At 39.9% G+C, this 15,231-nt stretch overlaps 1 protein-coding gene across 3 annotated transcripts in view; it reads right to left on the reverse strand.

Annotated features, from left to right (window-relative positions):
- The window catches only part of PTBP3 (polypyrimidine tract binding protein 3), a 97,535-nt gene extending 82,517 nt beyond the window's left edge, over positions 1-15,018 (reverse strand). The window contains exon 1 of one of the 3 annotated variants that reach the window (XM_067553226.1): positions 14,925-15,018. The gene's annotated coding sequence lies outside the window, so the exon portion shown is untranslated. Of the gene's footprint in view, positions 1-6,194; positions 6,229-14,924 lie in introns of those variants that run through there. The other 2 variants (XM_067553224.1, XM_067553225.1) reach the window with 2 other exon arrangements.
- Positions 15,019-15,231: the final 213 nt, after the last annotated feature.

A 15,231-nucleotide genomic window follows, 5' to 3' on the forward strand; every position in this document is an offset into this window, starting at 1 on the left:
ATTTACTACCCTACTGTATGTGATACAAGGGATATCCACATTAAACAAAATACCAAAACAATGTCATCTGCAAAAGAAGTCACATTTTCCTCTTCTCTCCTCACGACCTTCTGCAAAATAGTCTCAGGTCAGTGTACTGGGAGGAAACAGAAGAAGAATGGCCTGGATTCAGCAGTTGTTTCCTTTAATATAGTAAGGAAATTAAGTATCTTCTCTAAGACTGAACCAACCAAAACTGGGACAAAAATTGAAAGAAAAATAGCATTTTAATTGAGAGAACAGCCCCACATTCTTTTCAGTAAAAGTCTGCCACTTGCTACCAGAGGTAAAATAAAATTTGAAGGAGTACTAGAGTTGCTCTTCTGTATCTAGTTCTTCGAGATATCAAAAAGGCATCTCACTTTGGGTCAATTAACTACAATAATGTGGGCCTGTAAAAAGCTAATTGAAAATTGATGAACTATTCTCCCAAACTGGACAGCATATTTTGTTGCCGCGTCTAGAGAGTAATGCTGCATAAATGCACGAACTGAGCTGCAAGTAACCTTGCTTATCTCTGTGATAGACGCATTCCTCAAACGTATTGTTTTTGACCCAGTGGAATGTGTTTCAGGACTGAGATAGAGACAGACACCCACAAGGTCAAAAAATGTTTGTATATAAAGGTTGTATCCACTTACACAATATGAGCAGAATTTATCTAAACAAACTTATTTTTATAAACTACTGTCTAGAGGCAATAATTAAGGGTCCTCAATTCACACAAGCTAGCTTCCCATTATAAGAAATGTGGGTTGGGAAAAAAGCAGCCAGCAGGGCCTGGATCTTTAACTCTCCATATTCAAAATGATTATCAACAATACATTTTTGAGAGAGATGGTATCATTTGAGCCCTTAAGAAAATTATCACTGTAACTCCATTTTCTTAAATATTCAGTCCAAAATCCTATAGTGATTCCAGATTAAGTTGGTAAGACATTACATATTAAGAATCTTAAATTATTCAAGCTGCTTCTATAAAAAAATAGAAACTATTCTGAGCAGCTAATCTGAACAAAGCAAGAGAAATCTGCAGTTAGAAAAAAATGAAATGAGCAAAGTCTTTGTTCCATAGCTGATTGATTGGCAGATGGTAGGATGCCACCAACAGAAAAAAGTCCAAGGTAGAGAAGCAGACCTTTTCCTATTTCACCACCATGATGTGGTTATACTTATTGGGGAGTGGTTCTTTGGCCTCCTGCAGATGCAATGTTGAGTAATGTTTTTTTCGATATGTTGAAGGGGTTGGGTTTGTAAGAAGACCTAAACTCTAGTGGTGAGGCTCGGTGGTTTCCTCATCCAGTAGCCTGTTTCAGGCTGCATGCCTTCATTAGGTCTTGAAATACCACCCACAGATTGTAATTACAAACAAATGAAGATCCATAACTCCCTGCACTAATTAAAGTGAATTAAATAACTACTTTTCCACACATACTGTGGGAGACCATATCAAAAGCTTTGCTAAAGCCAAAGTATATCACGTCCACTACTTTTCCCACATCCATGGAGCCAGTCATCTCATCATAGAAGGCAATCAGGGTGGTTAGGCATGATTTGCCCTTGGTGAATCCATGTTGACTGTTCCTGATCACTTTCCTCTCTTCCAAGTATCTCAAAATGGATTCCTTGAGGACCTGCTCCATGATTTTTCCAGGGACTGAGGTGAGGCTGACTGGTCTGTAAATTCCCCAGTTCCTCCTTTTATGAAGATGGACACTATATTTGCCTTTTTTCGAATCATCCAGGACCTTCCCCAATTGCCATGAATTTTTAAAGATAATGGCCAATGGTTCTTGCAATCACATCAGCCAGCTCCCTCAGCACCCTTGGATACACTGCATCTGGCCCCATGGACTTGTGTATGTCCAGCCTTTCTAAATAGTCCTGAACCTGTTCTTTCAGCACTGAGGGCTGCTCTCCTCCTCCCCATTCTATGCTGCCCAGTGCAGTAGTTTGGGAGCTGACCTTGTCTGTGAAGACAGAGGCAAAAAAAGCATTGAGTTCTTCAGCTTTTATCTGATCATTCATTAGTGGTTGCAACCATCAAGGAATCAGGAGCTGGGAGAGCAAAAAAATAACCCAAGTCTTGTTGAGGGATTTGGTATCTTCTGTCTACCCTAGCCATATGCGGTAGAGAGGCCAGAGCCCGCCAGAGCCTTCACCAGGTCTAGTAAAGCTTCACTGATAAGAAGGGCAACCCTTCCTGGAACAGGAAATCTGTAAAACATCCAGGAAAGCATGCAGGTTCTCCTGCCAATCTCCACCTGGACCCCTAAAAAGGTAACCATCCCCTTAATGAGGTTCTGAAAATACTCTATAGTTATTGGGTGGGGAGGGGGGGGGAGGAGGAGAGAGAGGGAAGGTACCACTTTATCCAGCGAAGATGAAGAGACGTGAGGAGGAACGTCTAGTGAATAAATAAATTTCCCTTCTTCCGTAGGATCCAATGTATCAGGTTGCAGGATGGCAGGAAGATGCTGAGAAGACTCCTGCACTAGAGAATGAGGAGACTTTCTCCTACAAGGCACATGAGACAAAGGTCTAGAATTTCTCACGGTAGCCCAAGACTAGTAAGGCTATGGAAGAAAAGGCATAATCTGAGTCAACCATGGTGGAGGACCCCAAGCTGAAACCTCCCTGTAGGGAACCCAATCTTGGTCTTTAGGTCTGGTATTTGAAGACCTGGTGGGTGATTTAAAAGATCTGGACAAAGAAACAGGCACCTCTGTCTCAGAATTCAAAGAAGAAACAAACAATCTCAGAATAGGGAGGAGCAGTTCCCATCAGGGTTCAAGGATGTTTGGACATTGAACACAGACCAGGTTCAAAAGCAGGCAATGGTTGAGATGGTCAAAAGGCAGGTGAATTCATCAGTATTGTCAGTAAACCCACAGACTGCATCAACAGTGACATGTGCATTCTTGGTACTAGCGAGCCGGGATAACTGCAGAGCATGTCAAAAGTGCCAGCCTCGTGGCTGGTTCCAGCACAACCAATGAGTGCATCGACATAGCTGGCAGTGCTGGTAAGACTAAGGAGTGTATTGATGGAGCCACAATAGCCACAGAATGTGTCAATGGCGTTATTTGTGTTAATGGAGAAAGTAGAGGAGTCAACTGCACCAGGGACAGTCAGGTAAGAAAAACAAAGGAGATCACTTCCAACAACAACAAAAAAAAAGCCTGTGGAGTTGAAGAACAATCCGGCACAGGTAAAGTCACTGGTCTTGATGGCCCCGACAGAGGATAGAGACTGAGATGATAGTGCCACGTCGGACAATACTAGGGAATGATTAGATTTGTGTGGTCCGGAACCAGTACCGGAGGACTCAGAAGATTTTTTAACAGTCAGATTCTAGAATGCTTTGAATCTGATAAAAGACTAAATCTGTGTGACATTTCTCATATGAGTTGTGTTTTGGGTAAGAAGAGGCTGGAGAAGTACTACAGGATGAATCAGAGTCCCCTGTGTCACTATCAAGGCCCGGTTCAGATGTGGGTTGCATTACCTCCTTCATGAGGTGAATCTTCAAACGACTGTGTTTTTTTAAGTCCTGGTGGGAAAGAAGTGGGAAATGGAACAATGTGTCCCTCAAACAGATTAGACAACTTTTCAGTGATAGGGAATATAGCCTTGTATTTTGCACACAGTTTAAATCCCAGGGACTTAATAATAAATCTTCCAGGAATTAGTAAAACAACTAAACTATTACCATTAGCTAGCTATATGCACTACAACTATGAAAACTGGCTAACTGAAGAAAAGCAATACAGAACTCCAACTGTTGCCAAGCAGTTAGAAGAAGCTGAGGGAGACATTGGTCCCACCTATTTTATGCCCTCACCACGAGCATAAGGGGGAAAAGGACACATGTACTGCAGAGGGGTACTGCTGATATAAGTCTCCGACTTGCATGCACAGCGTACACATACACCTACAGTAGAACATAGATGTGCACAATCACTTGAAGGAGAATGGTGCTTTTACTATTAGAGCATGCTTCCTCCCACCTTCAAAAATAAAAGTTGGCATTAATGGATTAAGAGGCATGAAAACAGTGTTAAAAACCCCACCTACCCAATCATACTAATCTGAGCAAGCAGGAACACCAAAAACTATATATATCTGATAAAACCGATTTCATCGACGAGATTCCAAAATTTCTCAAGAGCAATTTAGCCATATCCTCAGTTCGGAGTTGCATGATTCTTGTATAGCAAAGACTGCATCCTTCAGTTTTATAAGCAACACACACACTACAAGTATTATTACAATGTAAGTAGAAGAAACACTACGTCTAGCAAAACTCTGCTTCGTGGTTCTCTGCCCATGTGTAACTATATTATAGAACCAAGATATATGCAATTTACGTGGCTTGCTCAGACTGCAAGCATTATACATGCACCCAAGGCATGATACTAAAAAGAAGTTACTTTTCATTCTTAAAGAATGAAATGATAATCATAGTCTGTTATGGTTAGCTTAATCGCTGAGACACTTATCTATATGGATTCCCTCTACAGCTTCTGAAACTAGAAAGGCGTAGACAAGGATTGCATTTGAAGCTCTATATCAAAAGGATAAAAATATGGTGACAGTTTCTCTTTGTAGTGTTATCTCTGATTTACGCTGTGTTCCGTTAGCCTGCTGCTTTATATAAAAGATGAATTATTATGCATCTAGTTTATCCCCTCAAATCTGCTTATTAACGATAAAATCCAGTCTCTTCCTCATGCTTTACCTGGGAGGACAAGGGGAAAATATAAGAAAAAATGTTGACTAGAATATATTCCTGAGGAAAAAAGTCCACCTTCTGTCCATGGAACATTGATCTCAATGCTCACAAGTGTTTTCTTCCAAAACCCAAAGGGAGGACATCATATGACTTATTTCCTCACCCACACATCTAGTTTTTAGTCATGGGATTTCATTCTAAAGCTCATCAATCAGAATGGTACTCACCCTTACCAAAATTAAATATTTTGTCTAATTACCAGATTCACATCCCCTACCCACTTTTTTAAATGATCTGATGGTGTGGTACTGCATGCACAATCTCGCATTGTGCACAAGCCTAAAAATAGTTACATGCCAAAACGTCAAGTCCTAGGTACACAAACATTTAGAGTCTGTAGGGACTAGTCTACACTTAAAACTTACAGCAGCACAGCTGTATTGGTACAGCTGTGCTGCTGTAAGAGCGCGTGCGTAGCCGCACAGATACAGCTGTGCTGCTGTAAGAGCGCTTGCGTAGCCGTGTTATGTTGATAAGAAAAGAGTTCTCCTACCCACATAATAAAACCACCTCAACAAGCAGAAGTAATTATGTCGGCAGGAGAGCATCTCCCACTGACATAGTGCTGTCCACACAAAGCACTTAGGCTGGCAAAATTTATGTCGCTCAGAGGTGTGTTTTTTCCACACCCCCTGAGCAAGAGAAGTTTTGCCAGCATAAGTGCTAATGTAGGCAGTCTTAATTTTAATCACAAGTCTGTCTACATATAGACTTGTTATACATTTATCAAGATTTATAGAAGTAAAAATGTATGTGCAAGTCTATCAGACATATAGTGTCTAGCACAACGAGGCTGAGACCTCTAGGTACTACCACAATACAAATAAGTAGTGTTAAAAATACATTTGGCCTTTTTAAATACAATTGTATGACTCTGGTTTCTTAATACAGCATGCCCAAAAACTGAATGTAAAGTGGGCTTGAGAACTAGATTCTCAGAGGGAAAAAACGCATACGTAATAGGCCTTAAACAGAAACAAAAAAAACTGACATCAAGTGTCCCTGCCCCAGTTATATTTTGGTACATTGGCATTTCTATGTCCCTGGTCCTGAGTGCAGAGTACGAGCTAATGCTGCTCTTTGTAAACAATATCTATTTGCAACACTAAATTCAATTTCCAGTGAATAAACATTTTATAATTTGGTCAGAAAACTTGTAAAGGACAGGGATTGACTGCTGAACACTCAATTTTTTAAAAAATGCTAAAGGCTGAAATAAAGGTACAGGAACATTGCAAAGAAATAAATAGCACAATAAAACGATTTATATGAACATCAATATGGTATCAGCAAGAACTAAAATGTGCTCTAAATAAAGAGGATAACAAGTGCATATGAAAGGACAGAAAAAGATTCCTACCTTTAAACCGACTGCTATAAGATCTGTAACAACACTGTATGAAAAAATGAAGAGAAAATGGAAAAAAGTTAGAGAGCAAGTTATTGCAAAGGCAGTGATAAATAAGATTAAAGGAAGAAAGAAAAACATTGTTATAAATTATAAAAGAAAGAATGTGATGAGTTGTGGATATTTTTTAATTTTATATTTTGCGAAGGAAACTGGATAATCTTGTAATGGACAGTATGAAGAAAAGCAAAAATTTAGCTGGATCAACAGCAATTCCTCTCACTGTAAAAAGGTCAAGTACAATTATGTGCTTTTTTTTTTTTTTTGCTTTTGACATAATTCCTCCACACCAAAATGGTCAAAAATGTTAAGTCAGGCCCCCAAAATCATGAGGATTTAAAAAAAAAAAAAAAAAAAGAGGGGGGTTATTTGACTTCTGGTTTTGAGTCTTTAGGATTCACATTTTTAAGCTTTTCTCCACAATATGAGACTCAGGAATGAACGTTTAAAATGAAAGTTGAGATTCTCACCTAACCACGTGACTCCAGAAGCTGAGGCTTTTAAGAAGATACTAAATGTTGCAAGAGTGGCAATAAAATCATGAAAGTTCACAACACTGTGGTACTATTTGCTACTCAGTCCCACTGATGTCAATGAAAAATGTGCATAAAGATGGATAGTAGTATATATGACCTTTATATATTAACTAACTAAAATTTCAGTTACTATTTGCTCTGTACTATCTAATATCCAGCTTCACTCACTGGGGAAAATATGCTTACATTTATGATCCCCACAATTCTTGTCTATCTTCCCCCTCTATTCTCTTTTCTCCATTTTTCAACCACTTCCCTGACTTTCCCTCTGTTCCTTCCCCTGCATTTCCTTCCCTGCAGCAACTTCCAATTCCCATTTCCAGTAGGAAACACTTCCACACCCTACACCATTCCAAATGAGTGGCAATAAAATACTTACGAGTATGTCTACACTACAGAAGCTCAGCCACAGCACTGCAGCTTTGCCACTGTAACGTTGTAGTTCAGACACTTCCTCCATTGCTGGAAGGGGGTTTTCCCCATCAAAGTAACCAACCCACTTCTCCAAGAAACAGTAGCTAGGTCAATAGAATAATATTTCCGTGACCTGGCTGCACCTAAAGTGGGGATTTGGTCAACCTATCTACGCTGCACAGTGGGGTAAATTTTTCACATGCTAAGCTATGTAGCTAGATCAACCTAATTTTTAGCTGTAGACCCCAGGCCTTAATACTGGTATTAGTACCATCTCTAAGCGTTAGAGTTCTTAACATCCCAATGAAATTAATGGAGGGCAAAGGATTCAACATCTCTAATATTCATCATCTCAAGCTACAATAATGAATCAATATACTTGGTTTACATTTGAAAAGTTTTCCTCCCAATCATAAAGTCTAGAATCTTACTATTTTATTTAAATGAATGTTTTCAGTCTGCAGATTCTGCAGTCCAGCTTTTTCTCCAAAATACATGAGAGGGAAGGGAACACACTTTTCCCAATATAATTTTTTGTGTGAGAGAGACACACGTTCGCTCAACTCCTCCCTAAAAGGCACTAATGTTTTAGCAGGTTAAGTAGAAAATTTAAGTTTTAGTAACCATAAATGTAATACATCTCCATATAATTATATAGTATTAGTTATTTTAATAAGGTAGTTTTAACCTAAACAGGGTCATTAAAATAATGTTTTAATATACATAAAGTAAGCTAACTTTAAAAAGCCTCAATTTTCTATAAGAAAAAAAGGATCTAGTGTATATGCATGAACTTAGAACTTTGGATCAAACTAAAATCTCTCCCACCTCTTTATTCACATGGGTATTAAAGAAACCCCGTCCACTTCTATAATTGTACAAAATGCATACTGAAACATACTGGTTTTTGCAGAAACCCTTGCCACAATAACTGTACGTCTTGTGTACAACACAGCATTATAAAGTGGTCTTGCAACTAGTTCTACATTACAAATTTCTATTTTCTACATGCATCTGGTCAAGTGGGTTGCAACTCACGAAAGCTTATGCCCGCAGAAATTTGTTAGTCTTTAAGATGCTACAGGACTCTTGTTATTTTCTACAGAATTTTTTTTAAGAGAGTGTCAGTTACAAAAAAAAAAAAAAAAACACTTTTGAATGCTTTACTTTGCAACCTTAACATGCCCAAGAAACTATAGCTTTGCTTCTTGGACAATACACATTGATAACTATGTAATTACATGTTTACCAAGTGAGGCAAGGGACCTGTGGAAGGACTAGATGGTAATCATGTTGGCCACTGTGCAGTGAATGAAGCAGGCAACTGACTGAGGGATTCTACAGATCCATGCCAAATTCTAGTCTAAATGCTATCTGCAATTATAATACTAAAACTAGAGTAAAACTATTGTCTTAAATCTATTTAAGTCTCAATTTTTACACTGATATAAGACAATAATTGGACTGTTAGCACAGAGGATGATGGGTCATGTGAGGATCCACAGAATCCTAGCACATTCAACCTGCAAGTGAAAGGATATTATATTACTGGACTACGGGATATTCTAACCTGGGTCTCTCAATCTCTCGTTGAAGCTGTTCCAGTTTGTATAAATAATTAAATGATTAAATTGTGCCAGAGAGAAAGAACATCTCTTTAGTTCCATAGGTACGGCACACTCACCTGTGGTGAGAGACGCCTGTCCAAATTTCTGTTTCTCATCAGGCAGAAGGGGGAATTGAACCAGGTTCTCCCACAACCTGGGTGAACACTAAAACAAGGGTTTAGGGGGAAACTCTGCCCCACATCCTTATGAGAAGCAGCAAAATAGTTCCATACAGCTCTCTCCTACAGCTTATGGGGAAGAGCTGTATTTCCTGCTCCCTCCTGCCCCCTGCAGGAGGCCATGAACAATAAGCACATTTGCCACCTAAAGACAATGAAGGGGTTACCAATCAATGACCCCTTATGAAGGATACTGGTTTGGGAAAAGACCTGAAAGTCCAACAACTCTGCTGCTCTTATCTGAATGTTATACTAGTTTTGGATCATCATCACTCTTGACTGTACACCACACATAAAAAAAATATTTAATAACACTTTGGTTAAATTGTGGGATCATCGTAGTGATTACCGACTTGGGCAATTCTGTGAACACTTCACTAAAATTGTCTTCTTTTTATTCTGTTGCTCCTAGTATTTGCTGCTGAGCCATGTTGATCTATGTCCTCCCTAATCCGTCTAAATTCCATTGTGCATACATCATGTCTTTTAATAAATAAGTGTGGCAGAAAGTTGAAGTGACTTGAAATGCTACGGTTAAGAAAATTCATCTTAGAGCAGCCAGCCAGATCAATGGTTAGACCACTGACGTATGGAAGGGTGCTCATTCCACCAGCTTTTGGGATGGAAATTTTGAGAAAACTAGATTAACGACACTAACCAAGGAAATTGTTCTTTCCCCCTTCATCCTGCTCTACTAGTTATTGTACCACTTCCATTCAAAATGGTTTATTTTCATGCTCATGAAAATGTGAGATCTTATTTTCTCATGCTCAAGATTTAAAAAAACAAAACAAAAACATTTTCAAGTATTGTGAAGAATGAAGCTTGTGGAAAACATGATCACCCAAAACAGAAGAGTGAACATTGAGAACTAATAAAATGTAGTTTAAATGTCCCATACCCTAAAAAACATTTAGCTGTGATGTGTGTCAGAGGGGACCTTTCAGACTATGTGAAAACAGTGAATTTGCCTTGAGGGACACTTCTGCATCCACAGCCACATCTTTTAAGATTAAAAGACCATTATGAATATTATATTGTACAGAATTAATTTCCTGAGCTATATTTTTCAAATACTTAAGAGTTAAGCTATGCGCTTCTTTCCTCCGCTCATAAACTGAAGGCTTTATGAGACCGTTCACCTGCAATTAACTGGCTACCCCTTCCAAGTTTTAAATTCTACCACACTGAACATGCACCAACAACTTTGTTCAAATGCCTGACACCTTATCATGAATTTACTGAGGAAAAATTGTCTGTTTCACTTCAGTCACACAGACAAAACGAAATCAAGGGTACAGATATTGTGCAATTGTTGAATCACCCAGAGTATACTGTAAAAGACTTACAAGTACTGTACTCTAGGAATATTTTCATTACATGATTAAACCCAACTCTAATATCCTGAGGTAACTATGGCATATATTTACTTTAAAAAGGAAAACCTGGTTAGAAATAAAACACACAGAAGACCACCACATTTTTATATGTTTACAGTGATTTGCAATCACTGGAGGTGCCTGAGCTACAGCTCAAACTGTAGATGAGATACGGGATGACTGTTGGCAGGGCATTCTGTTAGGGTTCCACACATCTGAATTTGCACACCCCATACACAGGTTCATAACAGCCAGAGTTTGTTAACCTTAAAGGATGCCTATCGGGAGCGGGAAAATAAATGAGGCTCAGGAAATATTAATTTTTTGTTGTATGCATGTTGTTGCTGATTTGTTGTCAGTAAGTGACAAAGTTAATGTGTTAAAATATTTAACAGTTTGTCAAGAGCACCCATGGCTTGGAATAGATGCTTTTTATGTAGTAGGTCTTGTTTACACACTTTTTGCACTATTTAAGTACACTGGTTTACAAATGCAGTTAAATTGGTGCAAAAAGTGTGTAAATAAAGCTGAAGTGCATTATAAATCTAAACGAAAGTTGTGTCCTATGGAGTTTTAAGCATTACAGTAAGCAAGGGATTACTGCATCTTTAAGGCTAGAACATTCTGTGTGGCAAAGCTCAATAGCCTTGTCAGCTGGAAGCAGTTGCAACTAGAGACTGAACCCAGTAATAAACTGGCTGGATGTAACTTGTAAATGAATACCCACTAACTGTGCTTGCTCAGTTCATTTTTATTGTTTCAGTATTTTTTGTGATTGTTACAACTAAAGTAATTGAGTTTACTTAAAAACACATATTTTACTATTGTTTTGGTAGACAAACAATATCACAATCACTAATGAAGTGATTTATATTTTTCTTTTAATCTTGCCACTGATCTAGAGTAATTAAAACGCAATTTCCCTTTCACTAAATTCAACTGGGACAATGAAAGAGAGGAACCTGTTTCTCCTTCTGGCTGTCACGCATCAGGGCAATGTTGCAAAGTTCAAGTTCCAAACTCTGTAGAGAACATGAGAATCCATATAAAAAAAGGTTTTCACTGAAATTAAGACAAGTTATTTCTATTCCTCTCCAATATAGTATAACCTTGCATTCACTAAGCCTCGGTTTTAATTATTAATTAACCTTAGTGTGCCATAAAAATGAAGTTCCTCCTGTATGTAGTATGTGTAACAACTGCAATATATACAATGCAACTTCTTTCTCAATAAAAAGTGCTATAAAATATTTTAATAATTTTGAAAGTTTATATAATTTAGATTTTCCTGTTCTTAAATTCTTGAGAACTTATTTCATAATAAAACCAGGTTAACATTGGATTTAATTTAAATTTTGTTATGCCTTTCTTGAAGAAAGAGATAGATTTACAGACTTAAGTTTTCAAAAGTGACTACCAATTTTGGGGTTTCAATTTGATCTCAGAGCAGCCAGCCAGATCACTGGGGTTTCAATGGTCCTTAAAGTCTCAAATGGGCACCCAAAAATTAGACACAGTCATGTCAGTTTTGAAAATGTAAGTGGGTATGAACAACTCTAAGATGCTTTACCAAAGACAAATTTCTGCTTTTGACAACCTCATTTATGTACAAAAAAAGTAATTCTCCTTTAACTAGCCCAGTTGTTTAGTTATTGCAACTATGTGGTGTGTCACCCACTATTCTAAAGGCCTTAATAAAAGACTATCATCTGCAAAACAAAATCTTTCCACTTTATTATAGGCTTCAAAATACAGTTACACAAATACAATTAAAATTATTCAAATCTATGGTTTGTACACTCTTCACTACTTATACACAGAAAAGGATGCTATTCAACTGAAATCTAATCACTTAAAAAATTGAATTAAAAGTATTTTCAGGTACTACAAATCTAACACCTTGTACCACTTATTCCCCCCTCCCCTTTCCTGCTGCAGTATTAAAATGTACAAAAACAGGAGGAACTGATTATACAGGGAAACTAACTATACAAAGTGAAACTGAAAGCAAGAAATAGCCTAGATCTTGGTAGGAACCAGAATGTTTCATATGAAATTCTGTATTTTTTTTTTTTAATTCTGTTTTTGGAATAGAACAAAAAAATCCCTAAGCTTCCTGTGAAATATAACTTAAAAAAGTTAATTCTGATAAAACAAATATTTTGTTCTGATTAATTTTTAAAATGTTTATAATATTGGGGAAAATAAAATTTAAAAAATTGTTTTTTTCGAAAAAGAAAATTATAACTTCCGTACCAATAAGGTCAAAACTTTCAGTTCCATATAACAAAATTTTGTCAAGACCTACACATTTCCGCAAAACATTTAACTTTAGATGAATCAGCAATTCCAACCTAACAGTATGTTGAAAGATTGCCAACTCTATTAACATTTATACAGTGCTAAAAGACTATGACCAATTTGGGCTCCATTGTGCTAGGTGCTGTACAAATATAATATTTCCATAATTTATTTGTTTCAGCATTCTTAGGAGTTATCTGTAAGAACTGTAGACAAACAAAATCAGACATAATTTTAAAATTAACAGAGGAATAGGACTGGTTTTGAAGTAACACCATGTACTTAAAGTCAGACTTCTACAGGATTTTTCTTCCTACTGTTGTTACAATATACATACATAATTACAGAAACTGACTGTGTTTACAAAAAATATTTCTCCAGCTTATAATATTCTCTTATTTGTTTAAAAAACAATATTGTCAAGGGAACTCACAAGTATACACACTTTCGGAAAACTACTTGTAATTTTATTTTTGAAACCAACCAGGTTTTGAGTTAATAGCCTCATTTTAAAATTTGCTGTGGAACAAAGTGTACAAATTAAGACCCCAATTCTATAAATATATATACATGTGTTTAATTATGCAAATGAGTAGTCCTAGTGAAATCAAAAGGACTACTCACTGTGTAAAGTGTTAAGCATACTTTAAGTGTTTGCAGGATCAAGGTCTTAAAGTTATTTTATAAAATGGTATTTTATAAAATTGCTGTCTAATCTTACGTAATAATATGGTCAACCAGTTATGCTTCATTCAAACACAGAACCATTGTTCCCACAGCCGTATTCCTATTGTGCTCCAATGATATGGTGATTGTAGTCCAACATACCAGAACCCAGAAGTTTCATGCTTCTTACAAAAAAATTGCTAACATGAAGGTATAAACTTAAGATTTTTGAAGACTGTAATTCAAAGCAGCAATTCATTAAATTGTCACTTTACACGTCAGATTTGTGAATTCAAAATAGCATGTCTGTTTAATTATGTTTACTCTGAAATGGCAAGAAGATATTTAGAGATAGATCTGTGAAAATACAACATCTAGCAAGATCCCAGGTTAATTGGTGGGACCCTTTAAAACATTTGTATAATCTAACATGACATTTTATTTGACAGAACACGAAACTGATAAGAACAGATACTATATTACACAAAGTCACACCCCACCAGGAGTAACTACAATCAGGAGTAACTACACCGCAAATTAATGTAACTACACGGGCATAAAATTAAAGCTATCGCTTTGACAGACTGAGGTACCCCCAAAGGTTGTTGACAACAAGACAAGATAAGGTGCAGTCTCCTCCAACAGAGAAAACTCAAAATCACGAACACATCCCCACGAATCAAAGAGCATTGCTGGAGTATATTGAACCCTTTAACCCCGGGCCAGGGACGCTGGTCCAAACGCTCCGTGAAACGATCGTGTGCTCCGACAATAACCCGCAGCCTGGGACTCTGGGAGGCTCCTCGCGTTACCATCTGCAAATACGGCCCCTCCCTCCCAGCGCACCCAGTTTAGCCTGTCCGGAGCGGCTGGTTTCGCTAGCCCGGCGCACGTTTCCGTCCAGCCAGCTCGCCTTCTCCTCCCTCCCCCCCTGCCAACCACCACACAGCGCCAGCTCCCCGTGCGCGGCGGCTGCACTTCCCCCTCGCCAGCAGCAGCAGCTCCCGCGGCAAACCGAAACTCGCCCCCGCCCCCGGCGGGAGGAGCCGCGGCGGCCGGGGCCCGGTGACAGGGCCGCGCACCAGGCGCCTTAAGGAAGAGGTTGCTCTTTCTAGGGGGGGGGGTCTCGCGGCTGGGCGAGCCGGGCTCACGGCAGCGCCGCCCTCGCCCCGGCCCTGCACCAAGTTTAAGCCGCACCCGATGTCAGCAGAGAGAAGAATCAGAGAAAAGTTGGGCTGCCCCCCGCCGTCAAGGGCCTTGTTCGCCCCCCCCCCCGCGGGAACCCTACACGACCCCCCCCTCCTCACACACACGGGGGGAGGGGGACACCAGCCGGGGGCGGGGCAAGTCACCTCAGACACAAGATCTGCGCCCCCCCCACGCACCCCCACCTCCACCTGCCCCCCCCGCCTGCCCCAAAGGGACCCGGCCGCTACCCGCCCCCCCCCCCTTTGCTCCGTCCACGGATACAAAGCGGCCGCCGGGTCCGGCTGTGCGCAGGGAGCCCCGGGGCAGAGGAAGGAGGGGGGCTCGCCCTCCGCCGCCGCCGCCGAGAAAAGCCCCGGCTGACCGCGCCCGCGGGGGCGAGGCAGGTACTCACCCATCCATGGCACAGACAGGAGGAAGCGGTGAGGGACGGGCGGGGGGGTGGAGGGGAAGCGGCGCGGCAGACGCGGTTCCACAGGAGGGGAAAGCGAGAAGGATGGGTGGGTGAGGAGGAGGAGGAGGAAGCAACCAGGGCTAGGGAGGGACGGAGTGAGGGCTGGAGACGGGGCGGCCCCTTCTGCGCATGCGCTACAGCCAGAACCGCCACCCTCCGCCGGCGACACACCCAGGCCCAGCGTTACCGAGAGAGGTAGAGCGCGCGTGCGCGCCCGCGCGTCGCGTCGGGAGTCACGCGCCCAGCC

This window comes from Emydura macquarii, unplaced genomic scaffold, assembly GCF_026122565.2.
Source record: "Emydura macquarii macquarii isolate MOO-44397 ecotype Brisbane River unplaced genomic scaffold, CSIRO-AGI_Emac_v2 contig_1451, whole genome shotgun sequence".
Lineage (NCBI taxonomy): Eukaryota > Metazoa > Chordata > Testudines > Chelidae > Emydura > Emydura macquarii.